The sequence below is a fragment of the Lepidothrix coronata genome, unplaced genomic scaffold (genome assembly GCF_001604755.1).
Source record: "Lepidothrix coronata isolate B3197 unplaced genomic scaffold, Lepidothrix_coronata-1.0 Scaffold95, whole genome shotgun sequence".
In the NCBI taxonomy this organism is placed as follows: Eukaryota; Metazoa; Chordata; class Aves; order Passeriformes; family Pipridae; genus Lepidothrix; species Lepidothrix coronata.
In genome coordinates this window covers 3,290,164-3,307,234 of record NW_016690275.1, presented here as the reverse complement: position 1 = coordinate 3,307,234, position 17,071 = coordinate 3,290,164, and positions in this window count along the sequence as shown.

Sequence of the window (17,071 nt, the reverse complement as noted above, 5' to 3'; positions counted from 1 at the left end):
CCACAGCAGCAGCCTTGTCCCTGGCAACAATAATTCGCTTTTTTTCTTCCCCTCTTCTTTATTGTCAATGATCAGTTCTGCAAACTGATGCAGCTTTTGATTCCATTGTTTCAAAAATATATGTGGGACTTTCTGTCCGTAAATCTGTCTTTTCCTAAATATCATTCCTCTACTGATGGTGGCTTGTTCCTTCTCTAGCTGCTGTTTTCTCTCATACCACTCTTCTCCCTGCTGCGAGTGTCATTTGACTGACTGTTGTTACATTTCATATACATGCAGACTAATCAAAGAAAAGGTCTGCTAAACTAAACTAACTTCCTAGTATGAGAATTATTGACTGTAGTTGCAGGTAGTATTCAAACCATGCACAAATATATTAGCTTTCTCTTCCTTTTCCAAAAATCTATCTTCTAGTGATATTTTTCTTAGTTTAAGTCACTGCTAAGTACAAAAGAGAGATATTTCTAGTCTCATCCTTGCTACAAATTAAGACTACAAAGGGGAAAACAAGTTGGGTTTGGCACTGATCTCTTTTCTGTGGTGACCAGTGGTGACCAGTGACAAGATCTGAGGGAATGGCCTGAAGTTGTGTCAGGGAAGGTTTAGGTTGGATATCATGAAAGGGTTCTTCACCCAGAGGGTGGTTGGGCACTGGAACAGGCTCCCCAGGGATGCAGTTGCAGCATCAAGCCTGACAGAGTTCAAGAAGAATTTGGACAATACTCTCAGGCACATGGTGTGACTTTTGGGCCAAGAGTTGGACTCAATGATCCTTGCAGATCGCTTCCAACTCACCATATTCTGTGATTCTGTATTTGCCAAATGATATTATGCCAACACCAGAAGCCTGTCATTAATAGTTTACTATAGTTTAATGCCACTTGAACAGTCAGTTACTATAGAAAGGTAGTGCTATGAATGAAGCTTAAGCCGGTGGAAAGGAAAATGAGCTCAGACAACAGCAGTTTTAACAAATCTCATATTCACTATGGTCTAGGTTTGATTCCTTCAGCTAAACTTTTTTTTTAAATATTCAAATCACACTGAACTATGTGACAGGACCCCAATGGAGCCAAAGCTTTGAAATGAGTTATATGTAATATGTGTTATTTCTATAGTAAGTACACCTAGGTCCTCCAAATCTGAATCTTAAAAGGTGCATTTTACTTGAACTCAAATTAGAAAAATCTAACATTTAAAACAGAAAAATTCTGATATGCTGAGTGAGAAAAAAATAAACAAACAAAAAACCAAACTAAATCTCCCTAGTCCTCTGTACTTCATAGATTAGTTTTATTCTCAGCCCAGTAACTTATAATGGCTTCCTACAATACATTCCCCAATTCTACATTCTACAATGCATTCCCCATCCTACAATACATCACCCCATCCCCGGAAATATTCAAGGCCAGGATGGACAGGACTCTGATCAACATAATCTAGCTGAAGATGTCCCTGTTCATTGCAGGGGTTTAGACTTAGATGATCCTTAAAAGTCTCTTCCAACCCAAACCATTCCGTGATTCTATGATTCCGGGATTTTTCTCTGATCCATGGGGAAAACACCTATTCCCCATCCCTGCTTTGGCTGTACTTTAGTCTACCTCACTTTTCAGTAACCTCCGAGACTGGCTGTCACTGAAGCATCCTGCAGAGTGTGCCTTTCTCTCTGCCAGCTCTCTTTGCTCACCTCCATATCCAGCTGCCCAAATATCTCATCTTTTGCCCTGAGAAGATTCCACCTGAAAAAGGAAAAATGCAGCCTTCCTTTTTTTTCCTAAATCACAGTCTTTCAAAGGAGTGTATTCAGCAATTATATACAGCACATGGTGAAGGAACAAGTTTAAACTCATGTGATGGTTTCACTCTAGGCCTGGTCACAAACCAGCTAAACATTATCCCCTGGCAAAAGACCTGGTGGACGCATCTGTTCTTGGTATTGGAGGACTGTATTTGAAGCTTTTATAGCAGTACTCAGGGCAAGTCAAGATTAATGCTCTGGCCTCAGTAACATAAGGGCATAAAAATTGCCAAACTACGTCAGTCTTGCTTCCAATAGTAGTTTGCTAATAGATGCTTTGGGAAAAATTATATCACAAAGAGTAGGAATAGCTTGATGCAATCATAGCCTCACAGCTTCCAGCAATGACTGTTTAGGGATTTCATGAGCTGGACATTGCATCTGTCCATCACATTTAATAGCTACCAAGGGAACTGCCTTCCGTCAGCTTGTCTAATCTGTCTTTGAATGCGTTTTTACTCCTGGCCTCCACAGATTCTTGTGACAACAAATGCAATAATTTCATCATGAATTATGTGAAGGAGTCTGTCTTCACCAAGCCCAACTGTTTGCTCCGTGTTTCTTAAGTCATAGATTCACTCCTATTCACCTTCTCTAAACTATTTATAGGTTTATAATTCTCCAGGACAAACCTTTTCCAAGCTGGAATTGTCCTATATTTTCCCCTTATTTAGAAGTTATTTTGGGGTTCTTACTGAGGAATGTTAGGAGCAAATGCTCTCTCCAGCAGCTGGGACCAGGACTATTCTTCTTTGACCACTGGATCCCAGCCTCGTATGCCTGAGGACCCAGGGTTTCTGCCCAGGTTTGCAGGTTCAACTGATAGTGAAGGTGAGCACATAACACCCCCCCCCAACATGCACACACATACCCTGCCAACACACTAGTGAAAGCACACACGTAGCACTCTCTGGAGTCACACACATGCATAGATCTGCAGGTCCTCTGAATATCAGCACAGAGCCCCTGACAGCCCAATCCCCCCACCTAGACTCAGGCCCCCGTGCTTACTGGCTGCTCCAGCCTGAGGTTTGCTGATGAATGACACAGTCTCACCACACCCACCCATGGTATGGGGACGATGCAGACACTGGTTCCTCCAGAAGCTGGCACCTGGCACAGGGGCCGTCCCACTCCAGCTGCCAGCATTGAGCCCCTCACTGACCTCGCTCACATTGGTCACCCTCATTAGCTGGTGTTTTTGAAACACACACCCCAGTGGAGAGAGGCAGAGACTGCCCAGCTGCTGAGGCAGCAGATACTGAGACACCACTTGCTCCAGTAGCTGACACCACACAGTGTGGGGCACCCACACTCCCACTTTGACTCCAGCTGCTGGTACCAAATCTGTTTACAGCAATCCCTCCAGAAACTGGGACCTAGTCCTTGCAGGACACATGTGATAATGAGTGAGATTACACAGAGAGATAGTTAAGAGAGGATTAATATGTTGTTCCATCAATTACTATGCCTGAGGAGGTGTGTTCTGCTCTTTGCCTCCCATATTTTCATCTGCCAAGTTTGCGTCTGTATATTTTTATGGCTTCTTCCTTTTCTTATTATCCCATTTTGTATTGAAAAGGTCCTTGACCAGATACCTCAAGGGAGTAGCCAGTCTCCTTCCACACACCCTTACATTTCTTAGCCTGTTCTTTTCCCCAAATTCACATTTTTTTCCAGGGCTTGTATGCCAAGTTTGAGATTCTCATAAACTGTTCTAAAACACTAGCATGAAAATGTTTTCTACTTGATTCTTACTCTATAACTCCTGAAACTCAGTTTGAATTTTCAATTGTCATGAAGCTCATTCTTTATGTCTCTTGAGAACTTTATGTTGCAGTTCTCAACAACTATGACATTTAATGTTACATCATTATAGTATAAAATACTAGTTTATGTATTATGCTGTATTTTTATTATTTGCACTTATTATTGCAAAATATAGAAATAACAACTCTATTTTTAAATAATACCTAAATTTGGGCCCAAAGAGTAATTTTAAATAAATTTGGTTTATAAAAATGAATATTTTTTTTTCTGTTGCATTTTCACAGAACATATTTATTATGTGACTCAGCTCAGAAAAGAAAAGAAAATAAAACCATTTATATATTATTTTTGCATTTTAAATGGCATTGTTTGGGAGACCCGTATATGATTGCCTAAATTAGGCAACAGAATTGCATTTCCAATGACACCATTTCTATCAATCTCTCTTTCTTCTAATGTGACTACTTGTGGGTAGAGGTCTTGACTAACCTTTTTGTGATTTGAGAACAGCAATCTGTTATTGATAAGATACTAAAGAACTTCAGTCGCACAAGTCTGTCACATATCTAAAATTTTGTGAGCAAGAGAGACTGCTGCAGTGCTAAATTTAGTTACCTTTCTATATTTTCAATGGTGGAATTTCAAGAAAACCATTTAAACAGCATGATGGCAAACAACTAGACTAAAAAAGAGATCAGTAACTAATGGTGGTTTTGCTCACATGTGACAGAATTAGGAAACAAAGGCATTATGAGATAAATTCAGGGCAATCAGAAACTTACGTCCATGTTATTTCTACATTAATATCCACGTTATCAATTATTATCACTGCTGTCATCCTTCCTAGAGAAGGATGATATTAGGTCAAGGATTTTACAAACCGAAATCAAGAGAAGTCATCCCTAAAAGACTTAGTTCATGCAAAACAAAATGGTTCGGAGAGTAGAAAGTGTGGGAAACAATATAAGCGGGGAGGTCAATGTGTTGATTTGCAAACACAACAAATGTTTTCTGCATTCGTATCTTGAATGGGTTACAGGTGTACAAGTCTTTCTGTGATAAGTGCAGTTGTCCCCACTTATGTTCTATCACACACTGATATTTTATGTTTGGTAGCAAGGCATATCAATGTTTTACTTGCGCATCTGTATCTTATAGTACAGAGAAGCTGTGACGTTGCACTGCATTTAGGAAACTTTCCTAGTAGGGTTTCTAATCAAAGAAAAGCTCTGCTAAAATCCACATTACTTATCAGCAGCTTTCTTTTTCCTGAGAAGTTACCAGCATAGGTTTGTGCCTATGCAGTATGACACATAGTATTTCCTACAATGGAGCTCACAAATCTAAAAAAACACAAAGGAGAGAGAAACATCCAGGAGGGGGATATTTTTTGGGTGGAAAGAGAGGGAAATACCCCTGCTCTTTCTTAAGAGAAACAGGACAAAATAAAGACTAGCAGAGGAGGCTGTCCAAGGCAACTGTAGCTCAGTGCAATCTGGAAAAGTACTTCACCAGTCTCATCATCTGTCATCGATATAAACATATTTACACTTTTTGGAAGCAGTATAAAATACTATCTATTTTTAAAAAGCAGAATTTGCAAGCATAAATAATTTGGCCAGTTTACATAGAATATTTTTTATAGTGTTGCTTTAACATAAAAAATATAGCGAACATAGTTAATTATTTTAAGGATAAAATTGCTAGGAGGCCCAACAAACTTAAATGCATAACAACAAAGTACTTTCTAACTAAAGTTATCATTTTTTCATTAAACTTTATGTGAAGATTATCTAGGTTATCATTCATAGAATCATAGGATAATAGAACCACAGGTTGGAAGGGACATGATGGATTATCTGGTCCAATTTTTCTTGGCAAAAGCACATTCTAGACAAAATTAACTTGTGCCCATTACTACTCCTCTTTTCCATGTGATTCCACATGATTCTCAATTTTTTTTGTAGGCACTCTTTAAATACTGGAACACTGTGATAAGTTCTCCCCTAAACCTTTTTTTCCCAATGCTGAACATACCCAGTTCTCTCAGCCTTTGCTAGTATGGCTGGCTTTCCAGTCCATTGATCATGTTTGTGGCCCTTGCCTGAACCCTCTCCAGCCAGCTCACATTTTTTTAGCGTAGCAGAGACCAAACCTGAACACTTTGGTCACTTATGTGGGCTGACAGGTGCTGAGTGGGACAATGACTTCTTTATCTCTTGGTGATGCCTTTGTTGATGCAATGCAGCATCCTGTTGGGTTTGTCTGCCACAGAGCACACTGTTCACTTATACTGAGCTTCTTGTCCATCAGGACCCCCAGGTCCCTTTCCACAGAGCTGCTCCTAGGTAGGTAGATCCCAACCTGTGCTGCAGTCCTAGATTATATTTTCACAAGTAAAAGTTCTTGTTCAACTTCATAAGGTTCTTGTTAGCTCACTCTTTCAGCCAGTCCAAAACTTCCTGCAGGGTGGCTCTGCCTTCTGAAGTATTCACTTCCCCACTCAGTTTGGTATCATCAACGAACTTCATCAGAGTACATTTGATCATATCTTCCAGATCACTTATGAAAATATTTAATAGTGTTTGGCACAGTAGTGATCCCTGGGGGACCCCACTTGTGATACGTTGTCAGTTTGAAAGGGAGTGGTTTACCACCACTCTCTGGATGCACCCGTCAGCCAGTTCCCCACCCACTGCACAGACCTCTGGTCTAGACCATAACACATCAGTTTCTCTAGGAAAAAGGCTGTGGGAAACTGTATCAAAACCTTGGGGAAACTCAGTAAGGCAATGTTCACCCTTACCCCACATCAACCAAGCAGGTTACTTTGTCCTAGAAAGTGATCATATTTGTTGAGCGTGATTCACCCTTGGTGAAATAATGTGGCCTTTTCCCAATAAACAACATAATTCAGTGTTAGGTAACATAAAACTAGTGAGCCATTATGAATGGAACTGAAAAATCAGTAATCTGGAAAAACTGGTGGTAAGATTGGCTATAAAAGTTAACTTTTGTTTCCTTCTAGAAGAGTGTTTTATTTACAGTCCACTTTCCTGGTATCAATACTTGCACAGGTGCACCTATAAAGCTGTAATATTTTTTTTCATTTTAGTAAATTCAAAGTGAAGAGCAAGAATGAAAAATTATTTAGTAATGTGTTACAATAGAAAATTGCTCGTTGTTAATAATTAGTATTTTCCATTTCAAATAGAACTGTAGTTTATTCTGTTAGCACTAATAGTAATAGAATTTTATTCTTTCCTGAAATTTAGTCAAGTTACTCTATTTTTACTTTTAGAACAGTGCGGGAGAGTGACAGCACAATATCCTGCCATGACATTTTTGAACAGAGCAACATGTAATATGGACTATTCAATTACACAGACCGACAAAGTTTAAACTTCATTCAAAGACGAATGTTCTTTTGCACATAAATGCAGCAAAAAGCATAAATTTTTCTGATGTGGATTAAAGTAACAAAAACCTAATACTCAATTTTGTAATTATTTAAGCGTTAAAATAAAATGCTGACATGGACAGAGCAATATACTCAAAAAAATGATAGGCATATACCAAACGATCAATCCGTTCCTGTCCTTTGGAGGACACCACTTTAAATAGTTTGTTAATGTCAGTCATTGGAAAAAAACAGACTGCTACAGACAGGCAGCAGAGGGAGTTCAGGTTTATTGCTGCTTCTCAAAAGAAATGCAGTACTTGGGAGTTTCACAAGAGAGGGGGAACATGAAAAGACAGAATCTAAATCAGTTGCAGTTTTTAAAATGTTACAGCTGGCTTTCAGGATTTACACTTACAGTCTTGCAGAATCTTAGTCCCTGTGCAGAAAGTTCTCCTACAGGACTGTAATGCTGAAGCTTAATGCTGCATATTTTACTCATCCCAGGGAGCATGTGGTAGACATGTAGCTAACAAGTTTCCGTACTAGAAGCCCTCCTGTCCTGGCCCACCCACCTTCCCTGTGTTAGTCCCCTTCCCATGGTGGTGATTGTTTCAGTGCCCCAGTTTAATGTCATCCAGGATGGGCCCCAATTCTTGATAACCCATCACATCTTTCAGAGAATCACTCTGGAAAAAAAGAGATTTCCAGTCTCTGATATATTTCTGTCTTTGATTCTGGCTTATTACAATACATGTTTAGTAATTTTAAAAAGCACAGTACTAATAGTAAGGTCAGAACAAGTTAACCTCCACTCTGTTAAACACATTTTTTCACCAAACATGGATCTCTGGAACACAGAGACATTCCCCCAGCCATTTTGAATTTGATGACTTTTCTGACGAGACTGTTGTGTGGCAATTCTTTGCTGATTTATTACTATTTTAGCTTTTTTACCAACTGTGGGGCTTTGTTTCCACCAGAGAATAGAATAGTTATTTTCAGTTCCGCATCACCCCATTCACTCTCTGCTCAGGTAAACTTGGTTTAAGTTTTGACCAGCTCAGGGAAAGCACTTTGAGCCGTACTACACACTTCAAATAAGCCAATTAAGTTTGTATGAAGCTAGGTTGGTCCTTGCCTCTGTGACATGTTGGTCACATCTTCAGTAGAAGAAACAAGGGAGAGCAAGTTATAGGCATAATTCCTCCAGCATTTTAGAACGGTACAAGTTTTCCCCTTTCTTCTTCTTGTAGGAAACAGCAGCATGTGACAATCGCTGTTGCGATTTCACCCCTGCCAGCAACCAAGCTGCATGCCACTGCTTGCTCAATCCACCACCAGCAGGATCAGGGATAGAACTGGAAGGGTAAAAGCCAGAAAACTTATGAGTTGAGATAAAGACAGTTTAATAGAGAAAGCAAAAGCCCTGCACACAAATTAAATAAACCAATGGAATTCATTCACTTCTTCCCATGGGCAGGCAGGTGTTCAGCCCTCTCCAGGAGAGCAGGGTCTCATCATGCGTAATAGTTACTTGGCAAGACAAACACCATCACTCCAAACATCCCCCCTCTTCCTCCTTCTTCCCTCCACTTCATACACTGACGTGATGTCATATGGTGTGGAATATCCCTTTGGCCGCTTTGGACCACCTGTCCTTGCTGTGACTCCTCCCAGCTGCCTATACACCCTCAACTTCCTTCGCACTGTGGAAGTACAAAAAGCAGAAAAGGCCTTGTCTCTGTGTAAGTACTGCTCAGCAATAACAAAAACATCCCTAGATTATAAACCCTGTGGTCAACACAAATCCAAAATATAGACCCATACTAGCCACTATAAAGACAATTAATTTTACCCCAGTCAAAACCAGCACACCTGTATAATCTAAATTTCCCTTCTCCATTTTTCTTCTTAAGTTTTACAAAATTGAGGGGAAAAGGAGAGTGAAACCAAATTTTTTTCAAACTAAAAAGAGAGAATATGGACTGTCCAGTCATTTTTGACAGTTTGCCTCGTTTCTAAAACCAATTTAAGGAATCACAGAGTAATGTTCCTCATAAACTACAGCCTTCTAAAAGAAGGAAAAGGAAAGAAAATTTCTTGGGGAAAAAACACTCCTTCTGCAAAACGAATCCCAGAGAAGAAACCAGAAGAAATTACTTTTCCTGAACTGTGATGAAATATGTTATCCATTTGTGTACAAAAGTTGGTGACATTAATGAAACATGAAAGAAAGCAGTTAATACATGCACAATTTATCAAGCAACTTAATAAGGTGTCTTCTTTACCCAGTTGTTATCGAATTATTATCAGTTTTCAAAAACATGAGTCTCAATTTTGCAATGTTTGAGGCTCTTTCTTGGATCTCTGAAGTAGGAAGATTTCTTTCCTACTCTGTCACTGATATCAGGCCTCTGCACTGGGAAGTGACAAGACACGAGTGTTGCTGAATGGTGAAACATGAAGTACTCAATCATTTAGGACAGGGAGGAAGACAACAGGCTGGCTCACATTTCCTTCCAGAGATATAGTTACTGGCACTACTGTGCTGAGGCCAGTGGAGGGGTATTTTTCAGACAAGACATTAACAGTGACTGACCCAGACTGACTTTGTTAATATCAGCTGAAGTGCTGTGTTTATCATCTCCCAGCAGCTTGCTCACTATCAGGCATTTACTGAGCACACAACTTAGTTCAAGGCAGATCACGCACAAAAACAAACACATCTCAGAGGAAAATATCCAATTGATTTCAGTTTTACAATTTTATAATACTCCAGCAAACCCCACAGTTCCAAGGGGTTCCATTGGCTCCCAGTTTGAAAATTCTGAGGCCATGTAAAAGAAGGAAAAGAAAAGGAATTTTTTCACCCCTTTTTTCCTTTCTTGTAAAACACACCCCCATAGGTGTGAAGTAGAAAAGGAGAGATCAGTGAAGCAGCATGCCTTCCTCAACTCTATTTAACCCAGTCTTTTGACCAAAACAATGAAGATTACTCTTCACTGTCTCACCCTAATAACAACTTCTGCTAATCGCCTTTCAGTGGGGAACTTCTTGCTATTTCAAATCACATCCTACAGCTGTATCTCATTCTTTCCTACAATATCAATCTTGATGATTTTGAAATCATGTAACAAATGTACTTTTTCTTTTTTTTATTGATTTGTCAATTCTTCAAAGCATATACTGTGTTCCTTCTGCATCTGAGGAGACAACTTTCAAGGAAAATTGTTTAAAAAGGATAAATAAAGCTCTCTTGTATCAAAATCATTAAATCAAGAATCTTTACAGTTCATTACAGAGAAAATATATCGCATGGAATGGTTTTCTTGTCTCAGATATGGTATAATGCTCAACAAGTTTGTCAGTGTACTTAACTTCCGAGAAGTTGTCAACTGGTTTTTTGCACCCACTTGTCAGAAAAACCTTCTCCCGTGATATTCAATTTGAAGTAATGGAAGACAGCAATTGATTTATTTGATTTAAATGATTCAGAGTTGTCACTACCACTGCAATTGTATGTTCTGTGAATTCACCTGATCAGAAAGGAGATAGTGATAGTATTAGACTAATTTCATATGAAGAAGAGGCAATATATTTCTTCCCTATTTACCTTTCCCTCTCTAAACAAACAAAGCAGTCTGGGTTGCTTCTTATTCTATTGGGCTCATTTTGCTAAAAAGTCCACATCTAGATTTTGTCATAACTTTCTCCCATTTAGTCTGGATATGGATACTAGGAAAAAAATCTCTTCTACTCTAGTCTATTCTAGATGCTAAGGTAGAATTCATAGAGGATATGAGGAAAGTGTATGAAGTATAGGATGTAAGGATGAATTTTATGCTATAATCCAACATTTGATCTAATAGCTAGGAGTATGAATTCCAAATGAGGAAACACAGAAAAATAAATTAACATATCATACAACATCATAAATAACAATTAAATAATAACATATTAACTGTTTGGTTTACTATATATATATATATATATGTGCAGAGAAATCTGACTCAACTGGTGTTTGCAAGTAGTGGTTCAATGCTTAGAGAGCAAACATTTTCCTGGGCCAAACCCCATTATCTCTATAACACAGTGGTCCAACTCCCTTTTTTTCTCATTTTGACAGTCTTTGTCCATCCCAGACAAGGTTTTAAACATACAGATCTCTTCAGAACAAGAGTTAAATCTTCAGTTTACCAATCACCTCTGTCACTATGGTTCAATAAAATTAAAGAATTTTGACGGAGAGACACCATCTTAGTTTAGGTCAGAAAAAGTCAAATGTTTTTATTTCACAGTGTCCATGTAATGTGCTAGAATCACTGTTTTGATTTTAAACCATTAATTTAGCACCATTCCAAAACATGGGGTTCTTCTTTCTTTTTTGTCTGCCATTTCCAAGTCATGTGGTGTTATTAACAAACAAAAAATTCCATTATTTACCTAGAAGACAATATATTTAAAAATAAAAACTTTATTAAGGAGGTAGACAGGCACCAATTATATAAATATTTAAATAGATACAGCAATTTAGAGTATCGGGGACTGAGAGCCATTAAGCACTCAGCATTTTGAGAGATCAGAGAGCAAATTCCTTGAGCTTTCTGAAGAAAATATCTTTAAGATCTATTTCCCAGGTTTTATTATCTAAATTTTGGAAGACTCCAAATTATTACCATGTAGAAGATTAAATCTATTGAGCCAGTTAAATTTTCATTAGGGAAACTAAATTAAAATGAGAAATCTGGATTCTCAGTATAATTGTAATCAGTCATGCTTAAGAAAAATACATTCAAACTAGAACTGTTTCAAAGCATGGTGACTATGATGATGAGGGAAAAGGAGATTTGTTTAACCTAGCCCAAAGAGGTTATAATAATATGCTTTAGCAAAACAGAGGGATAACAAATGAGTATAAAGTATAAATTTAGGGTGGAAAGAAAAAAAAAAAGGCAGTCACAAAGTACAGGGCTATGGCAGAAAACTGTAAAGTTCGTTAAATCCATCACATGATAGACTGCTATAGCAGGAAGTTCTGAATTAATTTGCCTGCATCCAGAGACTATTCCTTCTCTTCTTTTTCCTAAAAAATGATATCCACCTGACACTCAAAAGGAACTCTTAAACTTGAAAATCTTCACCAACTAGATAATTTAGATGAAGGGCTTTTTTGGTCTTATATAGTCACAGTTATTTGTACTCACAGGACTAGGAAATACATTCAAGATACTTGTTTGTGAGGCAGTCATTCCTGACTTGTCTTTGGAAGGTTTTGTATATGTAGGTGAGTTCACACAATCCTCAGATTTAGATACATTCCTTGGACAAAAGAAGCAGTTATGGGAACGAATGTAAAAATCATGGGAGGAAATAATTTAGTTAAGCCTAATTTAGTTTCTGCTCCAAAACTCTTAATACCGAGCTTCCTTTATGACTCCTCTGCTACTTAAATGTATTGCTTGTTACTATAAATATGACAACATTTCAAGAAACGTTCACTTCTGGCTAACTGCTTTAGTGGCTTAGTGAAAGTCAAGTGGATTATTTTTGCAATATGTTCCCCACTATTAAGCCTTCTGTCCCAGCCTGACAAGAACAAAGAGTGCCTCAGAAGAACTCTAAACAATAGTTTGGGGAAGCCACTAATGCTGCTGTTCTTGCTTTTATTAACCATCTTCACTAGATACCAATGTGGGCAAAAAAATTGGTTTTTGTTCTTGGCTGAAATTGTGACAATTGTTTCCAGTCTGGGGCATTAATTTGTGACCTGTTAAACCAGAAGGATTCCCCTGATGGCAAGAGGGGAAATTCAGCCTGACATCTGTGAAGCTTCATTTAGTCCTGTCCTAAATGTTGTCCAAAAAGGAGTTAGGAAGGTCAAGAGAAACCCCGATCTGCCTGGTGAGTTCAAAAGGCAGCAGTAACCCTTCCTCTGCACTCTGGTTTTAATCAAGGATTGTCAGTGATCCTGGTTTCAGGAGTAGTCTGAGGTGTAACTAGTTGTTGTTAAGGGATGAATGTACCACCTGTGACCATCTGCTTAAGTCCTCAGGGTATTATGGATAAAGACAGTGGTAACACTGAAGTTTGTTAAACATCATCCTGGCACTAACAGATACCATGGAGGTGTCACAGCCCCATGAGAGTTAACTCACTGTACAGTGAATTAGTCCTTCTTATTAGCTCTGCATTCATTGATATGAGCTTTGTATAACCCAGCACAGGATACAATTTATTTGTATAAGAATTATAGTAGAAATATATGAAATAGCAAACAGAGGAGTTGCCATCTTATTCTTGAATGATTTTCACAGTCAAAGGCAAAATGAGAAGTCATAAAAAACTCCTCAGTAAATTAGGATTCAGGGTTTCTCATCATCCTCTTCTTAGTGAATATTTTAGAAATGCATTTTGCTGCTGCCAAAAACTGCAGCATGTGATAAAATTTCCATCTGTATTGCTGCAGCAACTAGAGAATAAAATAGAAAATATCCTTAAAAATTCTCTATGACATGACACAATGTTTACCTTTCACCGAGTCAGCACGTGCAGGTCTGCTGCAGGCAGTTAGACTTTTGGGTGTGTTTTCATATCCATGCATATGGCTGCCAATAACATTCTAACCTCTGACTTCGTTATTACCTTCTACTTACATCATTCGGCAACTCAGTGTTAAGACCCTGTTAACATATTATAAGACATTAGTAGATTTTTTTATTTCCAATTATATTTCAAGATTACTTTTCATATAAATGCCCTACTGCTAAGTGCATGTCATCTCGTTGATTCTACTCCAATGTACTGAACGCAGTAGTTAAAAATGGCTAATAACTCTCCCATGTAACATTATAGGTACATTTGGTACCTTTCTCTCCTCTGATTATAGACATATCAGCTCATTAACCATTAGTATAAGAACACTAGCTGAGCCCTTCCTTTTAATAAAAACTACCAGTGTTAAACTAGAAGCTAAGCCCCTCTGTTTTAACGAATCAGTAGGACTGTCTTCCTAATAAGGGGAGGCTAGGAAGAGAGATAAGGAGAGTACAATGTGTTTCAGCCAGCATTTTTAGCTATAGAGGTAGTGTTCATTTACATCTGATTTCAAGGATTTTTTTAAACATCTTCATGTGCCCTTTTAGGTTGTTTCTTTTATTAAAAAAGTTGATATTCACTCTCAGAAAAGTTGTTGTACTTGTGTACGTGCCACATTGAATAGAATTACTCCATACAGTCATTTAGAAACTGTATATTACTACAGATACAATGAAAAACTAGTATAACTGGTAAACATGTGCATAAAAATAAGATGTAAGGATGTAAAATGATATATCTTATAAGTCAGACTCTAGAACCATTAGGGGTCCCCAACAAACCCCCATTTGTTTCTACAGTGAATATGACAACATTTCTTATGGTTGCCCTAATGATTAAGTTATTTTTTGCTCCCAGTCCAATTGCATCCTAACTGTAAATTGTTTCATAGCTCTAATGGGTTTCCTCTCTTTAAGCTTTAGAGGTAGAAAAAGGCTTTATCTTCACACAGAATTAAGCCTGCATCCTCCAGAAGGAACTCTACACTTACTGTAGGAAACTTAGCCCTTCAGCTATTGACATGGAAGTCCTTCCTTTTTGGGTTTATCAGTGATCAGAAACAAAAGGAGATGCAGAACTAAACACAAAATGAAACACTCTTCCCTTAGAAATTCTTGTCCCTTAGATATTACAAGGACGAGGGGGAATGGCTTGAAGTTTAAGGAGGGCAGGTTTAGGTTAGATATTAAGAAGAAATTCTTCACTGTGAGAATGGTGAGATGCTGGATCAGGTTGCCCAGAGAAGTTGTGGATGTCCCACCCCTGGACGTGTTCAAGGCCAGGTTGGATGGGGCTTTGAGCCCCATCTAGTAGAAGGGGGTTACAACCCCCCATCTGCCCATGGCATGGGGGTTGTAACCAGATAATCTTTAAGGTCCCTTCAACCCAAACTATTCTGATTCTGTTATATTCTCTGGTGGAACTTTCGACCAAAAACAGAGATCAGTTCACAGGGCTCCTCCTCTATCTGCAGAACCTCAAAAGAGAGCAGTCACCACAGAGACAGTTGCTGTACACTGTGCTTCTCAGGCACAGCAGACTCTCCATGAGCCTATGACCTCCCATTTTACACTTGCTGATGATATTTTTGTTTTCCTTTTCCTTCCCTTAAATCTGATTTTTATACTGGTATGTTGGGGTAGATCTGTTTGATCTCATCCCAGCTCATCTACCCCTCGTTTGCCAGTAGCACATCTGCATAACTGCATAACAATGGCACCATTGAAAGTTACAAAAAACATTTCAGCAGATATATATACTGTAGCAATATAACAGTGCCCATCTGACTCTTGGCTGATTTTCATGGTCAAAGGCAAGATGAGAAGTAATAACTAATTCTACAGTAGATGAGGATTTAAGGTTTCTCATAGTTTCTTTGCTGAGTATTTAGATAAAATGCATTTTATAACTGCCAAAAAAAATTATAGTGCATTCCACCATTTGCAGTTCCATTACCCAAGATAAATTAATACAGTATGACAAAGAGATTCAACAGACTTGCTCTTTTATTACCTATTTCAGAACTCCCAAATAAAATCAGTCAGCTGCAATATATGCTGTGTTTCCCAGTGCTTCATTAGTTCTTTTAGTACCTTAAACACAAATAACTGCTGGAAAGGGAAGGATTATATTAATGTCTCTAAATATTGTACCAAATAATTAAGTTGTCAAAAACAGAAGCAACAAACTTATTTTAGGACCTTTCCCATACTAGCAATTTGATAATATTAGTAGTTAATGAGACACACATCCTCAAGGGCCATTAAATTACTTTACAAATTACAGTCCAGGAAATATTTGCATTTTAAATTGAGGAACTGAAATACTGTTAGAAAAAACAGAAATGGTGCACATAAAGTCCTAAAAGAACAGAAAACATGGCACAGATTAATTTAGCACCATTTAACTGGGTCAAGCTAGGAATCTAGTCACACCACATTCCCTTTGTTGAGAAAGAAAGCAGCCCAGTAAATACAATTTTGCCCTTATTAACAAAAGTCTTTGTATTGCTCTTACAGTGCAGGGTCTAAGAACTTGCCAGGGCTTGCCTTGACATGGCTTAGACATTATATCAATTGTCTAGGAGTGAGGCAACTACTGTCAAAAGTTTCTTCAACTTTGTTTTAGTTCATGCCAACAAGTATGTGGATTGAACAATCTAGGACTCTAGAGAAAAAATTGAAATGTTAATCTGCAGTCCCAGACTGTAAATGCCGATGACAATCAACAAGCAGTCACTATACAAGTGCAGCCTCACGGGTAATATGACACTAATTATAAAGGAAAAAGTGAACAGAAAAAAACAGAATAATCTGGAAACTATTAAAATAAGCAATATATAAGAAGTCTGTGTGAAGAAAATATATAAAAGTAAATATAAGCAGATGCAAGACTTACAAAGAAACATGTCATGACCATCATGTTCCATCTGAGAAAGACTTCAGGAGTCTGATGACTTCTTATAGTTTCTTTCTCCATTCTTCTTTAGAAGAATTGAAGGGTCAGCTTTGGGCCTGTGGGATACTGAAAGGGTGAGGACAACACAAATGAACCAATGAAGCTCCTCTGTCTTAGTTTGCATTATTAGACTGTTAAAACAATAACTAGGCTAGAAATAAATTCTTAGCTCCATATATAAGATGTGAATGCCTTTCGCTCATAACTGAATTTTGGGCATAGTGAGAGAGTGAGCCTGGTCAGATCAATCCTAAGGCAGGCAGACTGCCATAAGGTACATGGTCCTCTCATTCCCAGAGTGAAGCACTGTAAGTTCTCCAGCAGTTCATAGATTCCCTGCCAGAAATAATACCCTATTTACAGACTCAGCTATGAATTCTTCCTCTACATTTAGACGAAACGACACTGCTTTCAACATATAATAATTATGGTATACTTGAATGCAAAAACTCATTTTCTAATATGAATTATCAATAAATAAAATCCATTTTCAGAAGGAGGAGCTGAACTCCTGGTCAGTTTCAAATACAATAATCTGTGAACTG